Below are 21106 nucleotides of genomic sequence, written 5' to 3' on the forward strand. Positions count from 1 at the left end.
TTACTAGAGTATTGTTTTGTGAGAGTAAAGAAAAAGAAATCTAATTACTAACACACACATATATAATAAAGTAAAAAGTTTTACTAGTTACAATCCTACAACCATAAAAACAGAAGGAAAACAAAGAACTATTATAACTCAATTAAAAACACCACACGAAACAAGCCTATTTCGGACAACTGAAAAGAAGGCATCATCAATTAGTACTTTCTTTAGTCATACAGTTATGGTTGAGTTCTTTATCTTATTATAACTCTGGTTTTAAGACTTTAATACCTCATTTAGCTTAATGACAAAGCAGTTATAGTGAACACAAATCTTTAACCCAGTTAAAATTTATGTATTTTTTTTAAACTGTCCATATATTAAAGAGCAATCTGACATAAGTGGAGATTAAGTCATCACAATCAACTTCGGAACAGTAAATCCAAACTTTGGGGAAAGATGAGTGTTGGTAGTAATTAAGTGCTTTAAATAAGCTACTTTGAGTTTTGAGAACTTACTGAAAGTTAAAAAAAAAATGAAAAAAAAAAAAAACAAAAACAGAAATACATGTAATCTGGTAGATATGAAAGATAGCCAGGAGGTTTTAGATTGCTAGGTCCAAGCCATGATGAAGGTAGAATTTGCTAATGTTTCTACAAATGCATATTCACTTCGGAGTTAAGTAAAAAACAAAAACAAAATGTTCAACAAAAAGAAATTAATAAAAACAAAGTGGTATTCTACACCTGAATGAGATCAAAATTACTCTATTTTGCATAGGACTAATTTCTATACACTTTTTGAAGTTTTATTTAAATTAACAAACTTGATTTTTAGAGCCATTTTGGTTCACATTAAAATGGAAAAGAAGCATGTCTATACTTTTCAACCAAGTTGCTATAGGAATACCTCAGAAAGAGGATGTGAAGCAATTTGCAATCATTAACACTTTGTAAACAATATTTTGAAAAGGACATACTTTTCTAATTTGGCTATTCAACTTGTAATGTATATTTTAGTCATAAAGGTAAACTGAAAGATATTTTTAGTCAAAAATACTCCAGAGTAGAAACAAAAACCTGTTTAAATGCTATATACCTTGGGTAGATGTATGAAGATACGAATATGCAACCCAAAGATGGCAAGCTGTCCCTGGGCCTTGTCTGTCATGCACTACTATTCTGTTGCCTTGCAGAGTACTTCAAGTTCTTACTTTGAATGCCTGGAGATGGAACATGTTACTCCCAGCTCTTTCAGTCTTTACTGAAAGCTCATGACAGCTCATGCAGTCTTTACTACTCTGCATTTTCTAGTACCAGCCCTATTTACTGATTTATATCACTGGCTTGGGTTTGTAGACCATTGCTGTCAATTTCTAATATAAATACTACCTACTGAGTGTTTTCTAGGTAGACACAGGTTCAAATGTAAAATCTGTGTCCTAGTATCTACAAAGATAAAAGAAAAAAGACAATAATAGTGCAATCCAATAAAAATGAAAAAGGGAGGTGATGTGAATTTCATAACTGAAAAGAAAGCATTGCCCAATATCACAAAGTTGATTAAGGGCAGCATTATTAAATGGCCTATTGGTTCCTGTTACTATACTATTTATTCTCCTCTTGACCGAAAACAGTAATAAAACTCCACATAACATATTAAAAGAAAAAGACAAACTTAGTTGTTACTACATGATTAGACAGATTCTTGGCATGGATGAACAGGAAAAGAATTCCCTGTGATAATCTGAAAAGAAATGACAATGGAGCATCTAAATTAACAAAATCTAATGGGTTAAAAAAAGAACTAAATTCTATATTTTATTTTATTTTTTAATTTTTTCTTTAACATTTATTCATTTTTTGAGAGATAGAGAGAGACAGAGTATGAGTAGAAGAGGGGCAGAGAGAGAAGGAGATACAGAATCTGAAGCAGGCTCCAGGCTCTGTACTGACAGCCCAGAGCCCCACATGGGGCTCAAACTCATGGACCGTGAGATTATGACCTGAGCTGAAGTCCAATGCTTAACTGACTGAGTCACCCAGGTGCCCTAAATTCTATACTTTAGAGTTTAAAATGCTCTTAACCTGGGGCACCTGGGTGGCTTAGTCGGTTAAACGTCTGACTCTTGGTTTGCTGTTCAGGTCACGATCTCACAGTTCATGAGTTCGAGCCCCACATCTGGTTCCATGCTTACAGTATGGCGCCTGCTTGGTATTCTCTCTCTCTTCCTTTCTCTCTGCCTCTCCTCTGCACATGTGCAAACTCTTCTCTCAATCTCCTGAGACAATGTCTAAACAACATCAACAATCCTAGGGGGAAAAAAATAATCACTGCAAAGTTAAACTGACAGGAATAAATCAAATTTGTAGTGCTTTCAAAATAATTTATTTTGTTATGTTTTATAAATCATGGATGAAGCATAAAATAGATGTGTTGTCTGTAGAGACAGAAAAGAGATATACAAAATTTTATAGGAAACCAAACTAGAACAAAAACAGTAAAGAAATAAAATCTAGAGAGTTTTATTTTGTATTAACACAATCTCAGGAAATACATTCAGAAAAATAAAGTTGGTGGCAGCAAATGGAAAGCAAGTTTATATACATTTTCTAAAACTAGGATATTAAGAACAGTCAAAACAACTAGTCATGTAAATCTTATAATTATTTTATAAATAATGAAATTTTGTTGATTAAGAAAAAAATGAACTATTAGTTCAGGAAATGGGGGGGGAAGGATGGACTCACATATATTCCTAATAGTTCTGTGGTCCCAATTTGGTGTGTCTTATCATCTTACATGATAAATCTAGACAGACTAATTCACTCTTTGTAAACTCAGTATCCTGATGCAACTAACTTTAAAACACAGACTGCTTGTACAGAATCAGAACTTTAGAGATCAACAAGACAGAGAACCAGGAAGACTGAGATGTGAGTCTATAAAATAACCAGACCATACACATGAGTACTTTCACAGACACAAATCTGAATTCAAAGTGGAGAAATAGTAGGTGAGAGTAGTGAGTAGTGAGAATAGTAGGTGTGTTCCATTCTGGTGTTTATATTGTAATTGGAATGAAGATATAGCTTTCCCCCCCACCTTTTTCTTCCACTATGCAAACATCCAACTTGATATAGACTCTGTATTTAGCTATTACATAAATATATTTATCCCAGATCACTGAACTTAAATTATAAGAGGAAAGCTATGCGAGGAATTCTCCAGAACCTCCAGGTTCAGTGATTCACTAAGAGGACACACAGGACTCAGCATATAATTGTGCTCACAGCTCTGATTCATTATAGCAAAAGGATAAAAAGTAAAATAAGCAAAGGAAAAGGTGCATGGGCAAACTTCAGAGGAGTCTAGACACAAGCTTCTAAGAGTCCTCTCCTGATGGGGTCGCACGTAATTCTTCCAACAACAGTCACAACACTTGTGAAATATCTACTGGGGAGACTCATTAGAAACTCAGTTCCCAGTGATTTTTTTGGAGGTTGGTGACCTGGTATATCATATCAAAATCTAGATTTTCAGAAGGCAATAGTGTTTTAATATAACACATATTGTTTATATGAAGAGTATAGGTGCAGTCGCGGCCAATATCGTAGGCAGGTGTTTCTAAATTAGCAGTCTTCTCCTCCTCCTCCACTCCACCTCCTCCTCCTCCTTCATTTTTTTTTTTTTTTTTTTTTACATTTATTTACTCTGGTGGGCGAGGGGCAGAGAGAGAGGGAGACACAAGATGCAAAGCAGGCTCCAGGCTGAGAGCCATCAGCACAGAGCCCGACGTGGGGCTCAAACTCATGAACTGTGAAATCATGACCTGACCTGAAGTTGGACACTTAACCAACTGAGCCACCCAGGTGCTCCTAAAACTAGCAGTCTTAATTGTGCTATAGTAACTCTTTTCTTCACAAAGCAGAGCCTAACATTTATTACATAATTATAAAATACTTACCATAGGTTTTTGGAGATAAACTTCTTCTAAAGTCATTTTATGTCAGAAGTACTCAGATTTCAAAACCAAGTGGAACAATCTAAATACACTTTAAGAATCTAAATATGTGGGTCGCCTGGATGGCTCAGTCAGTTAAGCGCTGGACTTTGGCTCAGGTCATGATCTCACCATTTGTGGGTTTGAGCCCCGGATTGGACTCTGTGGTGACAGGTCAGAGACTGGGGCCTGCTTCTGATTCTGTTTCCCTCTTTTTCTGCCCCTCCCCCATTTGCTCTCTGTGTCTCTCTTTCTCAAAAATAAACATGAAAAAAATGTAAATAGGTAAGGAGCCCAGGTTGAGGTGCTCTGCCTGCAAGCTTACCTTCCAGTAGTCCCATGGACAATGAACTCATTCAGCATGTACATGAGTGCATTAGTTCACTGAATCTAAGATGCCTTTTAACTAGAACACCAGAACAAGCTTAAAAAATAGGTACCAGTGAAAACACAGATTTTTGAAAGATGTCTATTTCTATTTCTACTGTCATATTTTCAAATTCTGCACCCATAAATTCCATTTTTCCTTCTTTTGAGGCAAGGGGACTGAGAAGAGGGGTTATGATGTATTCTAAATTATGACTGAATTAGAAATATTACTCAACATGCCCTGCAGTAATAAATGAACTGAATCATCTCAACTGTATGGTTTGATCAAAGTATGAAAATGTCTGGCAAAGGGTACAATAAAAAATGCAATTCACATTTTCTACCTCAAAATGTCATCAGACAGCCCATAACACAGTTGATATATCCAGTTGATTAGAGTCCCATAAAATATAAAGCAAAATTTAGGAGCACAGTTTTATTCTGGTGTGTTCCAGCAGACTAGGTAGGACTTTGATTTTTAAGATTTCTGCACTGACACAAGGCTTTCAAACTTATTCTTAGAAACCAAAGCCTAGTTTCCAAATAATTAGAAGAGTTAGATGCTAAATTTAAGAAGGTGATACCACCATAATATATACTTTGGGGGCCAGGAAGAATGTGTATGAGAAGTAACCTATGTTAGTTATTAGCTTTATATCTTAAACTAATTAACAGGTAAGTTAGAAACCAATACTATGTCATCTACACTGCCAAATTAATTGATTAGTTTACTCATATTTTTTTATTAAGCAAAAACAAAATCGCTATAATCCAGAAAAAGCTAATAAACTTCAGCTTTCTTGTGAATCATAAACCACTAAAAATGTTTAAGTTGCAGGTGTCTGATGTAAAAAATGAATATTGGCTGTATAATATATACATTTAAGAATTTCTGGCAATCAAAATAATCATGATTCTAATTGATTTAGATGTCTGAAATATTCAACCTGTAATCAAGTAATGAAAATTTATTAAGGAAATTTTGTTCCACAGATAATTCCAATATTAAGGTTTTTAAAATATATCCCTAAAATCAAAAACTGTTGATTGTCTCACATTCTGCCAATGAACTTTACGATGAAATAAAACAGTCCAATTTTCTTGGTGAGCACGTATAATCAGATATAACAACATTTATTAGCTGAAGTTACACTTTGTAATTTAAACCTATTTGCATACATGTTTTTATTTTTGGTCCTGAGTAACTTTTGAGATTTTCAAAGTAAGCAACTTTGTCCACTGGATGTTATTAAAACTACTGGTATTGTATAATTAGTAGGAGATATTATTGAAGAGTAGTTAAATATAAAAATATAAATAAAATAATTTTTTCTTAGTTATTCTAGAAGCTTTGAAGCTGAATAGCTACCGAACAGTACATCATAACACCATGAGACAAAAACAACATTTTTATTTTAATGTGCGTGTGTGTGGTTTTTTTTTGTTTGTTTGTTTTTGTTTTTTGAGAGAGAGCACAAGCAGGGGAGGGGTAGAAAGAAGGGGACAGAGGATCCCAAGTGCGCTCTGAGCTGACACTGTGACAGCAGTAAGCCCAATGTGAGGCTCAAACTCAGGAACCATGAGCTCATGACCTGAGCCAAAGTCCAGATGCTCAACTGAATGAGACACCCAGGTGCCCCTAAACCACATGCTTTGATCTGGGTATTTCAACTCTGGCAGTAAATCTAACTTGAGCAGAGAAGGAACTTTAAGACTTTCTTTTATGAAGAAGATATGGTATGTCAAATAAAAGGACAGAGTCTGAAGTACAATAAAAATAACATTTTCAAAAGGAAGATACTCTATTGAGGCTACTGCCATTGAAAAGCAGGTAATATCTACCTATTCCATTTTTTAAAATTAAAAAAAAAAAACACCTCACATGTGAATTTAAATTTAATTAATCACTAAAGAAAAAAAATGTATTTTTTTGCTTATACTTTGTCAAAGAAATTATACTTTGTCAGTCAATAGAAAATGATTAAGTGAGAAGCTGGAAATGATCAATATAATCCAATGATCCTATCCAATACTAGACAGTAGTGTCACCAATGATAAAATGTATCTAGATTTTCAGACACTGAGAATTATATTGAGGCTATTGTATACATTAATTTCAAATAGAATTAGGTAGCAAGTAGCACAAAATGTTAGTGAGACAGATTGTTAATTCAACTACTAAAAATCTGTAATAATATAAATTTCAGAACACAGGTGGTTATTATAAAATATGATTTTGAAGTTTTCAATATCACATTATTTTCTGTATTTCAACCCACACAACTTTATTTTATTTGAATTAATATGTTGTTTAATCATATTACATCCACTGAGCCCTGGTTATCTACATTCAATATTACAACACAACGTTTTCTTTCCCTGAAGGCCTAAATTGTACTTAGCTTATTAAATATTTTATAAAAATTACCTCTATTTCTATTACCTATAAGTCTAATCAGTTATTCTCTAGGAAATAAGTAGGAAAAGATAGCATATCGTACCTTTATATGCTAAATATCCAATTATACTTTTGCTTAAAAAAATACTTGAAAAATTTCAAGTCTCTTTTTCCTCTCATTTTATCTATATTCTTAACAAGGATGGTTACCTCCTCAAGTAAGATTAGGGAAGGCAAACTTGAAGGGGCTTGTGTTTTTACCTGTGTATGTATGTGCATGTGTGTGTGCACATGCAGGTGTGTGTGTGTGTGCGTGTGTGTATTTGGGGAGGAGTACGGGACCAGAGGGACTAGCAGTGAGAGCAAAAGTGAAAGTTTTCAGTCCGATATAAAAGAAAGAGACAAATATAAATCAAATAATAACCCACTCTGATAATAATTACCCTTTGTGATTAAGAAATTAATATTCATATCATGTTTGTAAATTGCTCTATATTTTTCTGCTTCCTCACAAAGATTGTTACCAAAAGTGATTTTTTCAAAGCATTAATGCCTATAAAATATCCTACTAAAGTTTGGAGAGAACTTAGGACTTTTTCAAAGTAGAGGCTCCAAAAAGTTGAGGTCAAGAAACCAGAAAGCCAAACTAAGTCACTCTCTCTGGTGAAACACAGGTAAGGTATTATGTGAAATTATTACACATCTCATCTGAACAAAACATTGCTCTTCTCCAGAAGAAATCACTATAAATTAGCTAATTATATTTAAATACATATAGACAAAAGTACCTAGATACACACATACCCATGTCTTTCAAGCAAGATTAAAAAATCCTCCCTTACTTCTAGAATGAAGCTAATTTCTGCTCCAGATCAAAACAAGTGACACTGACTTGAACATATGTAAATACACATTATTGACAAAGACTAAACCATAATAGGTAGTCAGCTTTTAAAAACTTATTTTAATAGTAAAGGTTTAGAAACATTAACTGTTCATATGCTTCTGCTTTTTCATTTTTTCCCTTCTAATTGATTTCCTTTTTTTTTTATGGTTTATTTATTTATTTATTGAGAGGGAGGGAGAGAGAGGGAGGGAGGGAGGGAGAGAGAGAGAGAGAGAGGGGGAGAGGGAGAGAGAGGGAGAGAGAGAGAGAGAGAAACGCAGAGACAGGGAAAGAGAGAATCCCAAGCAGGCTCCATGCTGTCAGTGCAGAGCCTGATGTGGGGCTCAATCTCACAAGCCACAAGATCATGACCTGAGCCAAAATAAAAGAGTTGGACACTTAACTGACTGAGCCACCCAGGTGCCCCTAATTGATTTGTTTCTAATAAATTAATATTTAAACAAGCTATTATAATACTTGTATTATACACAAATACATTCCTGAACTTGATAATTTCCCACCATCTATTCAGATTTATAATTAGGTATAAAATACTTATTTACTTTTATTTAGCCAGTTTCATTTCAAAAGATAGTTTGAGGCAACTTATAGATAAATACATCTGAACAGCATCAAAAATAAATGAGAAAAATACAGATGAAGGAGAAGAAAGACCTTGCAGATATATAAGCATAGGCATCTGGTAATTAGTTTTCATTTCCAGTCCAAAATAATTATAATTTCATAGACCATAGTGACTACAAGAAGATTTTCCTTGACTATCATCCCCAAATGATGAATATTTTAGGGCAACATTTGAGGAAAATACTGGTATTGTTCATATAAAGATATAAATATTTAGAACACTACGAAAGTTGTTTCCAATATGCAATAATATACTCTAAGACTAAAAATGGATAAGTAATCCAGATAGGAGGTGAACTGGGGACAGAATTAAGGCAGGGTGCAAAAAGAAAAGTACCTAGTTCCTCAGGAAATGTTGTGTGTGTGTGTGTGTGTGTGTGTGTGTGTGTGCGCGCGCGTGTGTGTATGTGTGTTCTGGGGTGGGAAACCAAGTAAAATAGTACAAAGCTGGTATTAGTCATATTTAAATTTCAACCATCCTTCCTCAGCAATTTTCAAATTCGCCTTGAACTTACTAAATAGCATATAGCTCTCTAATGTGTATTTGTACACATTCTTACAAAGGGAACTGGCTTTTGGTAGGCTGGCTAGAGTAGAATAGAAAGGGGAAATGTAAATATTAAATAGGAAAGAAAAAAGGAATTCAAATTCCCTGAGTCTCTACTGGCTTCCAGACTCCACATATTATATAGTCTCACTTTAATGAGGCTATGATATCAAGTACGTTTTATGGCTGAGGAAATGGAAATTTAGAAAAGTTAAATAAAATACTCAGGGTCACGTGGATAACAGGTACAGATGAAACTGAATCTTTTAAGTAAATGCAAAACCACAATTCTTAAGTATACTCTTATACTACCACATTCAGCATTACCATGAATATATTAATTCTTGTTTTGGGCAATTTCCTTGGTACATACCCAGTGCTCTAATACATAGTCATATTACTTGTATGAACGTGAACAAGGTATTTAACTTCTCCAGGCCTCAGTTTTTCAACTGTAAAATGGAAGATAATTTTAGCACCCTCCTGAAGGGGATTAAATGAGATAATGGAATGATCATACTATTAGCAGTTTGACAATAAGGAATTAAAGAGAGCTTCTATTAGAAAATAAAAGAAATTTAAATGTTTATTTGTTTAAATAATAGGTTAACTATAAATTAGAATATGCCAGTGTCTTCTAATACTACCTTTTTAAATTGAAAATGAATCTTTGGGGTACCTGGGTGGCTCAGTCAGTTAAGTGTCTGACTTCAGCTCAGGTCATAATCTCACAGTTCATGAGTTTGAGCCCAGCTCTGGGCTCTGTGCTGACAGACCAGAGCCTGGAGCCCACTTCAGATTCTGTGTCTCCCTCTCTGCCCCTCCCCTGCTCACGCTCTGTCTCTTACTCTGTCTCTCAAAGATAAACATTAAAAAAATTTAAAAAAAAAAAAAAAAGGAAATCTTCGTGAAGATAAGAATGTTTGGGCTAATATCAAAGAAAACAAACCTCATATTTTAATTTGGTATTTATTTTTTTCTCTGGCGTGGTGTAGTATTTACTTATTGATGCATTCAACAATTATTTCTTGAGTATGTACTTTCTGCCAGGCACCACGCTCAGTGCTGGGGTTAGAATCATGAATGAGAAATACACAATACCCATTTTATTTTTTTTTAATTTTTAAAATTTTTTATGTATTTACTTATTTTGAAAGAGAGAGTGAGAGTGTGAGCAGGGGAAGGGCAGAGAGAGAGGAAGAGAGAGAATGCTAAGCAGGCTCCATGCTGTCAGCACAGAGTCCAATGTGGGGTTGATCTCATGAACCTGAGCCAAAATCAAGAGTTAAACACTTAACAAACTGAGCCAAGCGGTGCCCCAACAATACCCATTTTCATGGAGTCTGAAGTCTAAAGGGAGAGACATACGTTTTCTAAGTAATACCGGAAATATATTTATTTACAATAGTGATTAATAATACAGAGAAAAATATGGTAGTATGACACTGTATTTTGAGACGATCTGTTAATCTACTCTTGGGAGGTGAAGCTAGGCTTCTGAGATAGTGGTATTGAAGACTGAGGTTCCATACGATAAATTAAACAATATATTGCCCACTCAAATTTATGAGAAATAAATTTAGTTCAGAAAAGCTGCCAATCCATGTCTGAGAGACATAGCAGGAATACATTTTATTACTTACTATCAGTTCTCTAGTGTATTATTTATTTATTTATTTATTTATTTTTTTTGCCAGTGTATTATTGAACATAGTGCCTCCTTTAAAAATTGATGCCAATGTGTGGCCAACACAATCAGATTTTGTAGAAAGGTATCAAATTAGCCGTCAAATAAACAAACAGGTGAGGGTTAAGAAAAAATAAGGTGAACATATTTATGTGATCACTTTGTGACTGACCTCCCCACATAAAGCTCAAGTATTCTTCCCTATTGTAATCATGTTTTTCCAGAATTTTTCTCTTTAAAGAGAGTATCTTTGGAATAGTACTCTTTCTAGTAATATACCTTCCTGAGAAAACCCCATTATATGTCATAGCCCCTTTACCTATCAAATTTCACTCTTCTCTTGACTCCTGCCCCAATTCCTGTCTCCTTCAACCCAGACAGATCTTTCTATCCACCTTGAGACTCTATTCCTTTCCTCCGTTGTTCTCTGGGGCTCCTTCATCCCTAAACTAGCTCTCCGTATGATCTCTTTTTCTTTTCCTTTTCCTTCTCTAACCTCTTCTCCTCTTTTTCTTTTCTCTCTTGTTAAGCCTCTTTTCCTCCTAAATCTTCACTGAAGTAGCAAAATTGAAAGCCTATCAAACTAAACCAGCTGCTGTTTGAAATCCATTAAAAATATATATACATATATATGTGTGTGTATATATATATATATATATATATATATATATATATATATGAATCTGGAAAATTAAAGAAGCATTTTGAAGCTGGTTTGCAGCATTTTATGAGAAAATCATGCTTACTTTATTTAATGAAAATTAACAAGACATTTGTATTCACAAAGAAACAGCAGTAAATTAGGAGTCAAGAAAACTGTATTCAAGCCAACTTTTTAAAAATCAGTATAAACATACAATTGCCCTGAATCCTAATGTGATAATTTTTAAAAGAGAGTACTACATTATTTGTTTTTATAATTTCATAATTTTTCGTTAAAGTGAAATATTAACTTAAGCTAAAAAAAATTCTGAGTCTTACGATATATACTAAATAATTTGAATCATTTCACTATATGCTAACAGAATTCAAACCGAATGATTTATCACATCAAATACTGTGTTTTAGACAATAACACAATTCTGGATGACCTGGAAAAATAAACATCCACATTCAAACACAAAACTAAAACTATCGACCCTACTACCCCTTCCCAAATCAAATATAAGAATCACTGCTATTTGCTTCCTATCCAAACACTACTCATTATTCAAATCCTGACATAAGCATCACAACATCTTCCTGACAATTTCTTACATTAGTGCTATATAAAAAACAACAGGAGATACACTGGTTCATGCAAATAAATCTGGTCTTTCCAATTTAACCATAATGTCTATGTGGTAGGAACCATGTCCTATATTTTTTTTAAATTCATTTTAAACAAATTGACCTGAACTGAATTAATAGGGTGCATAGAAACCTAAGAAACTCAAATAACAAAAAGTAGCATTTACTTTTAAAAATCCAACATTAAAACACTAAAAAAACAAACCAAAAGAAACTAAATTAAACTAATACATATTACTTAAGTAATCCCATTTTCAGAGTCATCGAAATAGGAAATGGAAAATAAAAACGACAAACTCTATTTCACTGGAATGACTTAAACAATGATTTTACTTTGGACACCTACAAAAGTGCCTCTGTAATTTGTATGATGTAGGCTTTTAGCAACATATTTCTATGAAGAAAACAAATTAAGAAATAATTTACTGGGGTGCCTGGGTGACTCCGTTGGTTGAGCGTCTGACTTTGGCTCAGGTCATGATCTCGCAGTTCATGAGTTTGAGCCCCACGTCGTGCTCTGTGCTGACAGCTCAGAGCCTGGAGCCTGCTTCTGTGTGTCTCTCTCTTTCTGCCCCTTCCCTGCTGGCACTCTGTCTCTCTCTCTGTCTCTCTGTCTCTCTCAAAAATAAACATTTAAAAAAAAATTGTTGGAATACTCAAATAAAAGATTATCCCCTTCCTTTTCCCCCACAGTTTATAATTCTTGTTTAGGGGATTTTACAACATGTTTACCACTATGAAAAGTAAAATTATTAAATTTTTCATTAATCTTATTGCCTTATCAATGCATGTATTTATTAGAAATTTTAATACACATGGGCATTTATGCAAACATATACCCCAATTAAAAAAAAGAAGTAATTTGTCCAGCCTCTAGTTTAGAGTGGCCTGTCTGTATAGCCTACACTGGAATAAGAATGCTTATGATTAAATATTGAAAATTTCCCCAAATGTTATATAAATCTCTGGTGATGACAACAAAAAGAAGAAACCACAAAAACATCAGTATCCTTAAGGAATCATCAGTTTCTTTTTGTTTGCTCCAGTTATAAATTTTGCATTTGCACATTGCTGCCTAGATTTTCAAAGGATTCTGCAATGACTAATTTAACAATCTACCCATATTGCTGTAATATATCCAAGGACTTTTACCTATATATAATTTATAATATCCATATCAAGGACAGATTAGTGGGCAAAATAAAACTTCCAACATCCAGGAGTATTACTAATGCAGAAATGGGCAAGTGTTGCCAAAATACCACTTCTTAAAAACAGACTTCTCAGAGTTGGATTGGTATCCCCAAAGATGTACATAAACAAAGATCCATCTTCAGAACAATTTGGCCTCACAATTTGGAAGTAAACAAAATGATTTTTTAAAAATTCTAATAATTACAAATATATATTGAATACTTACTAAATGCCAGACCCTACACTAAGTGCTTTGCATGAAGTGCTCAGAGGCCATAGTTTGTTTGCCTATGTCTGTAATTAAAATTCACATTTTCCCAGTGTCAGTATGTAACTTTCACAGAGCCACAGAGCTGACTAGTGAAGAAGGAAGAATTTGAACTCAGGTCTCTTTCACTGCAGAACCAAAACAGCTTGACTACTAGGAGTATCTGTCTGTTGATAGCAATTCAAATAACTATTTAAGAGTAAAATAAACACAAATATATTTTAGAATAAAAGATAAAACAATAGAAGAACTTAGCATTTGGAATGGATGCAGCCCCTTGGAAATAAAAACTCAGAATATCAGGATATCTGGTGAAAAGTTTGAGAATTTAGCCTATGTTTACAAATAGAGCTTTAAAAAAAAAAGTCACAAAATTATTTTCAAGTCTCATGGTATGGTTTAGGATTCCTTTTCCCACATAATGACACAGAATGAACTGTTAAAACCATCCACTTAGAAACAACTATCTATCTATATGTGAAACTATATATATCTGATATATATAGTTACAGTTATAGTCATAATATTATAGTTATTGCTCTTAATGCCCAGGCACTTTGCAAATATAGAGTGTGATGCCAGATAGAGAACAACGACACACAGTCGATCCAAATTCCCGCCTATTCAGAGTGACACTGCCCTATTATTTTTTTTTCCTTTTTTTTTTATATGAAATTTATTGACAAATTGGTTTCCATACAACACCCAGTGCTCATCCCAAAAGGTGCCCTCCTCAATACCCATCACCCACCCTCTCCTCCCTCCCACCCCCCATCAACCCTCAGTTTGTTCTCAGTTTTTAACAGTCTCTTATGCTTTGGCTCTCTCCCACTCTAACCTCTTTTTTTTTTTTTTTTTCCCTTCCCCTCCCCCATGGGTTCCTGTTAAGTTTCTCAGGATCCACCTAAGAGTGAAACCATATGGTATCTGTCTTTCTCTGTATGGCTTATTTCACTTAGCATCACACTCTCCAGTTCCATCCACGTTGCTACAAAAGGCCATATTTCATTTTTTCTCATTGCCACGTAATATTCCATTGTGTATATAAACCACAATTTCTTTATCCATTCATCAGTTGATGGACATTTAGGCTCTTTCCATAATTTGGCTATTGTTGAGAGTGCTGCTATGAACATTGGGGTACACAAGTGGCCCTATGCATCAGTACTCCTGTATCCCTTGGATAAATTCCTAGCAGTGCTATTGCACTGCCCTATTAAATCAAGTCTCATCTCACTTGGAATAAAATCTAGTCTGTAGAGCTGGTTACAAGATTCAATATGATCTGGCACCAGTCTAATATGACTTCCTTCTCTCCACTAAGAACCAGCTACAGTGGCCTTCTTTTTGTTCCTCAAGGACAATCAAGCTCATCTCAGCAATAGGGACTTCACACCTTTGCCTGGAATTCTCTGCCCCGGAATGGGACTCCAGCTTAACTGTCAAGTAGATTTCCCTAATTAGGACATCTGAGAGGCCATCTTTGGATGCCAGGCTACTCTAGCAACAACAACATCCTCATTCTCAAATAATTATGTTTTGCTTACCTTATGTGATACTGTGATCTTTTTTCTGTTTTAGTATTTGAGTTTTTGTTGCTATTGTTGTTGTTCTTTTATTTTCTACGTAGCAATTATATAACAGCATGTAGTTTCAAAATTAATTTATTATTTATCTTTGACATAATACATCTATGCTTCTGAAGTAGAGGTGCCCTGTTTCGTTGCTACTGTATCCCCGAGCTTAGCAGAGTGCCTGGCACTTAAGGGACACATGGTAAATATATGTGAAATGAAAGAATAAATGAGAGACGGGAGAGGAAGCCCAGACTTAGACATCAGAACTTCCAGTCCTTTGTTGTGCACATTGTATCACATGGTCCCTCCTGGTTATTTACTCAACCTTGGAGAACCACGCATAGGAAAGAGGGCAAAAAGCATCTAGGCCTCATAGAAATTACAGAATTTACGCTATGCTTTAACTCTTTGTAATTTTCTCAAAAGTGAAGCTTTGTTTTAATTCATTAACTTTTATGATAGACTTTTAATCATTTCTTACTATTATTTTCATATTTGTTATCATTTTTAGTTTATTGTAGGACAGCACAGAGAGTACAGATAAATGGGGATTGCATATAAGAAGAAATTATGTCTTGAGCAAGGAATTTTGTAATGCTGTTCATTTATGATTAGTTTTGTATTGGCCCCTCAAGTTCCTTAGAATTAAATCTGCTATTTTTACCAAAATTAATTCTTGTTGCTAAAAATCACTAAATTGGACACTGGTTGAATATCAGCATGTCATTATAACCACTAACGGTTTTCTGGATCAGTGGTCAACTTTCCACACCAACCATTTATTTCCACTAAGAGGGAATCTGCAACCCATGCACTATGGTTTTCTCCTTTGTAATCACTGGTTATGGGCTATGCCACATAACATCACCTTTGCACAATACGGAAGTAAAGTAACGGCCTGCGCTATGTAGTTAAATATACTATGCTGCTTCTACTGAATATTGTTCTCAAGAGAAATTTTATTTAAGAAATATAAATGCTGAATGTTATTCTCTGATTAAATGAGGCATTTGGGAAAGCTCTTTATTTGGGCTACAGCATCTTTTTCCCTTTCAGAAAAGCCCTCCCAAACTATATTTTCAATACCTTTTTCAACATCATGCACTGAAAGTCACTGAATAGGTTTCTGATATTTGCTTTTTCATTGGCATATAGAACTGTCACTGTGAACAGTTCCCACTACATTACTCAATGACCCCCAAACAATAAGCAGGACAAGATAACTGGCAGTCATGATATATTGTGTTAACTCCTGAAGATGATTTCCTCTCCCCTTTGACTGCTGGCAGTTTGTATGCTGGGGAAACAGAAAGAATAGAACACGACCCTAAGTTTACTAAGGATCTATAATGGATCAAATGCTTTATCCACTTAATTATGTTTAATGTTCTCACTACATTTAGAGCAGAGGTTATTACACTCTAATTAGAGATGAGGAAACTAAAAGAAGAGAGGCTACGTGATTTTCCAAAATCACCTGGGCAGATAGGTGAAAGACTGGGATACTGGTCCACGTCTGTCGGACTTTCCCTCTTCCAAAACAATGTTCACAGACAAAAAATGATAATGTCAGATTTTCTTCTCAGACACACCAAATATACCAATGATTACAACCCACAGGTTCCCCTGCCACCCAAAGTATTCTGACATTTTGCTTCCTAGGTTTTTTGTTTTGTTTTTATTTTTTGCTGTCTCATGTTATTTTGCTTGTTACGATTACAGACAAAGTTAATACAATTTTAGATATAATACAGGAAGCTAATGGTGTTTTACCACAATGTGCCATTTTACCAGCCACCCCAACATGCCTTTTCTCGAGGCTTCTTGCTCACAAATGCTTTCTACTAACTTACTACCACCATAATGTATTTCCTTGTTGACACTGTTGATTGCTAATTTTCAAAACTACTTTAGAAATAATTATAATATTAGAGCAGTTTAATGCAGATGTCAGACATTGTAAGCACAAAAATTTCTCACAAATGAGCCTCAAACAGCTAAAATTTGGCATTCTGCCTTTTCACTAACATAAAAATGTGATTTCAATTCATTCATAGTCAGTTACATGAGGGATAAAGGAGGAAAAAAGAGAAAAAAAAAGGATGCACAAAGTTAATAAAGATATAAATGTGAGCAGAGAATGAAATAGGCCTGTAAATAAGTGGAAAGGTCAAAAAAATAATGGCCATACATAGAAATCAGTATTGCTCTCAAGTATTAATTCTTGTGATAATTTACTCATTTTTTTCAACAATTATGGTGTCCTGTGTTACATGTCTACCCCATTAGTTCAAAATGCACCTTCTCTATCACTAGAGCAACATCAGTATTAGGCCAGCAAAAGCAAGTCTGAACACGATGTTTCCACATCTCTCCATTACCATCCTGGGATACAAATCTATGAACTTTGTTTGATATAGCAAGTTAATCAAAGAAATAATTTGAAAGATGCTTTGTTTTATAGTTACTTGTTAGTCTTTGGCAATGGTTTATTTGATAAAAAGCAGTCTCTTTAATGATAAAATAGAGCAATATGTAGTTGAAGACAAATACACTTTTGAGAATAAAATATTTGTCGTGTTTATAGATAAAACGCTTGCATTTGTTTCTCGTAATTCCTAACACTTCATAAGCAAAGGCTTCTTTGATGGTTTATGATCTTATTAAGAGAAGAAATAAAAAGTGATTTTGATAAATTGGAGGTGGGGTGTACATTTCTAATGTGGCTTTTCAGAGACAAAAGTTTGAAAGTGGCCCAGGAACCTCAGAAAGGCTATTATCACAATGGCTGGCTGAAGCAAAAATAACAATGGCTTGTTGATGACACCTGTGATAGCAGGTGGCTCTACTTGAAAAGAAACTACCACTTTCCTCTTCAGTGGTGACCACTGTGTTCCAAAGTGGGTCAGAGGTGACCAGGGTGCTTTCAAGTTCAGTTTTATAATTCTGAAGAACTGGACTGTGAGCACAGACAAGTTTTCAATTTAGCCTGTTGAAAACATATACGTGGTCTGCTTTTCCTCTTTTAACATATTACTTTCATTCACTAAGTATAGCAGGGGATTTAATCTAGCGATCTTTTGGAATTCAATTCAAATTAAATGATTGGTTTTAAGATTTTGACTACATATATATTGAGTTGTTTTTTTAAAAAAAGGTAATCTTTACAATATTCTCAGTGGAGATTAAATGAGGTTAAAAAAAAATGAAACACTGTCACTAAAGAGTGATTCCCCCCCCTTACCTTGTTTACACATTATTTAGAAATCTAGAAGACAGAACAGCACCAATTCTTTTATAGGACTAGCGTTTTGACACAGTTGTAGTTTTGAAGTATAAAGTAAGGGGCAAATAACAAGAATACAAGTTATGCCTGTACTGGGCAATGGCTAAGACATTCCAGACTAAAATATACTATGATATAGTTACAAGTCATCTGGTATGTGAGGTTTAGTTTAGAATTCCACATTTAAGAGGGATATAAATTTATACTTGCTAAATAAATAAGAACTCAAAACCCTGTAATACAATAGGAAAAACAATTGGGAAGAAAATGGAAATACTTGCTCTGGAAATAGAAAGAACCCCAGTCTATAATATTCAAATACACACACTATGTAGAAAAGCAACTGTATCTGTTTTGTGAACTGTCATGGGTTACAAGCTGGTAGACAGGTTTTTTAACTCAATATGACAATTTTTTTTTTCTATTTGGGAGACTGGTCCAAATATGGAAAGGCCTACCTCATGAGATAAGTTTCACACTAAGGAAGACAGGCAAGGGCAAGCAGAATGAAGGATACTGAAGAAAGGACTAAAGATTAAACTATGATGCTGAGGCCTCTTTAAAGTCTTGTGTCTACGAACTTTCTAGTATGAGAATTCTCTACAGTGAGACAGCTCGCAGACTGAGAAAGAAAACATCTCAGAGTAAAATAAATACCAGCATATAATGAATAACATTTGTAAGCGGAAGAAATAAATTTAACTAAGATATAGTTTATAAATAACCACCCCCCTTTTTCTTTTTTGATGAGGAGTTACAGAATACCCAAATACAATCACGGTGACAAGTGTGAATTGTCAAAACCAGCATGTACTGAGGAATGTGAGAAAAATCTCAAGAAAGTTCATATATTGAGGAAAGAGCAATGATCTGTGTTAGGCCTAGTAAAAGCAAACACTATTACTAATCTTAATAATATGTATTTAAAAAATTTTTTTTTAATGTTTATTCATTTTTGAGACAGAGCTGAGCTGAGGAGGGTAGAGAGAGAGAGGGAGACACAGAATCCGAAGCAGGCTCCAGGCTCCGGGCTGTCAGCAGAGAGCCCGACGCAGGGCTCAAACTCACCACCTGTGAGATCATGACCTGAGCAGAAGTTGGACACCCAACTGACTGAGCCACCCAGGCGCCCCAGTAATATGTATTAATCAGTACTAATCTAGGAGTGGTGGGAAGAAAGGAACGCTAGGTAATGAACCCAACTTTCCAGTTACATAGGGATAATAGCACTTGTTAGACAGGAGTGGTTCATTAGAAATTTACTAAGATTACCTATCTTCTAAGACCATGTTACTATTATAGTGTTAATTCTATGCTCATTTAAGAAACCTTAAAATTACTTATTTGGATTAAAAAACTCTTTGGGGGGCGCCTGGGTGGCTCAGTCGGTTGAGCGTCCGACTTCAGCTCAGGTCACAATCTCGTGGTTCATGAGTTCGAGCCGGGCATCAGGCACTGTGCTGACAGCTCTGAGCCTGGAGCCTGCTTCGGATTCCGTGTCTCCCTCTCTCTCTGCCCCTCCCCCACTCATGCTCTGTCTCTCTCTCCCTCTCTGTCAAAAATAAATAAAACATTAAAAAAATTTAAAAATAAAAAACTCTTTGGAACCAAACAAAGGTAACTTGCTTATTGAATACAAGGATCTTGATAACTTTTTAAGGCATACACTCCATCTACGATTATTAGATCCGCATTTGTTTTATAGTTTTCTCTTACAAATTGAGTGTATTTCCTCTCTAGCTCATTCTAGTCTAAGGGGAAAACCTCAGTTTTAAAGTTAAGGATCAGCTTTGAACCACAATGATTTTAATTGGCATTGATGTTCTAAGACTGCATGCACACCAGATGTCTTGATTTCACTAAATTTAAACACAAGTTACTTTAAAAAAAATCTATATGAAAAGTTATCACCTACATCAGTTTTTTAAAATGAAGCTACTGTCAAGTGCCTATGAGTGGTAATAGTTAAATAACCATTAACATTTTTATATGCTTTCTCCCAGCCACTTTGTTTCTTTTGTAAAGAGGCTTTTAAATTTTTTTCAAGTTTTTATTTAAATTCCAGTTAAATATATGAGGCTTTTAAAATTTTAAATTAAACTTTTGATTTTGAGATAATTGTAGACTACCATATAGTTATAAGAAATAATACAGAGAGATCCTGTATACACTTTATCTGGTTTCCCCAAATGGTAACATTTGGAAAACTGTGGTACAATATCACAGCCAAGGTATTGGCATTGACAGTCAAGATACAGAACAGTTACATAACTAGAAGTAGCTCACCTGATGCCCTTTTATGGTCACACCCACTTTCCTCCTGGGTTCCCACCATGATCCTTACCCCCTGGCAAGCACTAACTTATTCTCCATTTCTTTATTCTGTCACTACAAGAATGATATATGAAACGATATATCATGCATGTGTTAACGATAGGCTTTTTCCTCTTAGCATAATCCTCTGGAAATTAATCCAAATTGCTGTATATACCATGCAGTGTTCCTTTTTATTGCTGAATAGTATTCCATGGTATGGAGCACAATTTGTTTAACCATTCATCCTTTGAAGCATACCTGGGTTGGATCTGTTTACTGGGCATTATGAAAAAGCTGCTATGAACATTGGTGTAGCTGTTTTTGTGTGTGTTGGCGGGGGGCAATTTCTTTGGGATAAATATTCCAAAGTATGATTGTTGGGTTGTAAGATAGTTGTATATTTAGCTTTACAAGTATCACACTGTTTCACAGAGTGATTATAACATTTAACATTCCCACTAAGAATGATGTCTCTTGACATCCTTGCTAGCATTTCGTGTTGTCACCATTTTTAATTTTAGCCATTCAGATAGGTATGTGGTGATATCTCATTGTGGTTTTATTTTTCAATTTTTTTAAAGTTTATTTATTTTTGAGAGAGAGGGAGAGAGACAGAATATAAGTGGAGGAGGGGCAGAGAGACACGGAGACACAG

General features: G+C 34.7%; 1 protein-coding gene across 4 annotated transcripts in view; it reads right to left on the reverse strand.

Annotated features, from left to right (window-relative positions):
- GBE1 (1,4-alpha-glucan branching enzyme 1) overlaps positions 1-21106 on the reverse strand; it is a 290641-nt gene that overhangs the window by 108409 nt on the left and 161126 nt on the right.

Source organism: Felis catus, chromosome C2, assembly GCF_018350175.1.
Source record: "Felis catus isolate Fca126 chromosome C2, F.catus_Fca126_mat1.0, whole genome shotgun sequence".
NCBI lineage: Eukaryota > Metazoa > Chordata > Mammalia > Carnivora > Felidae > Felis > Felis catus.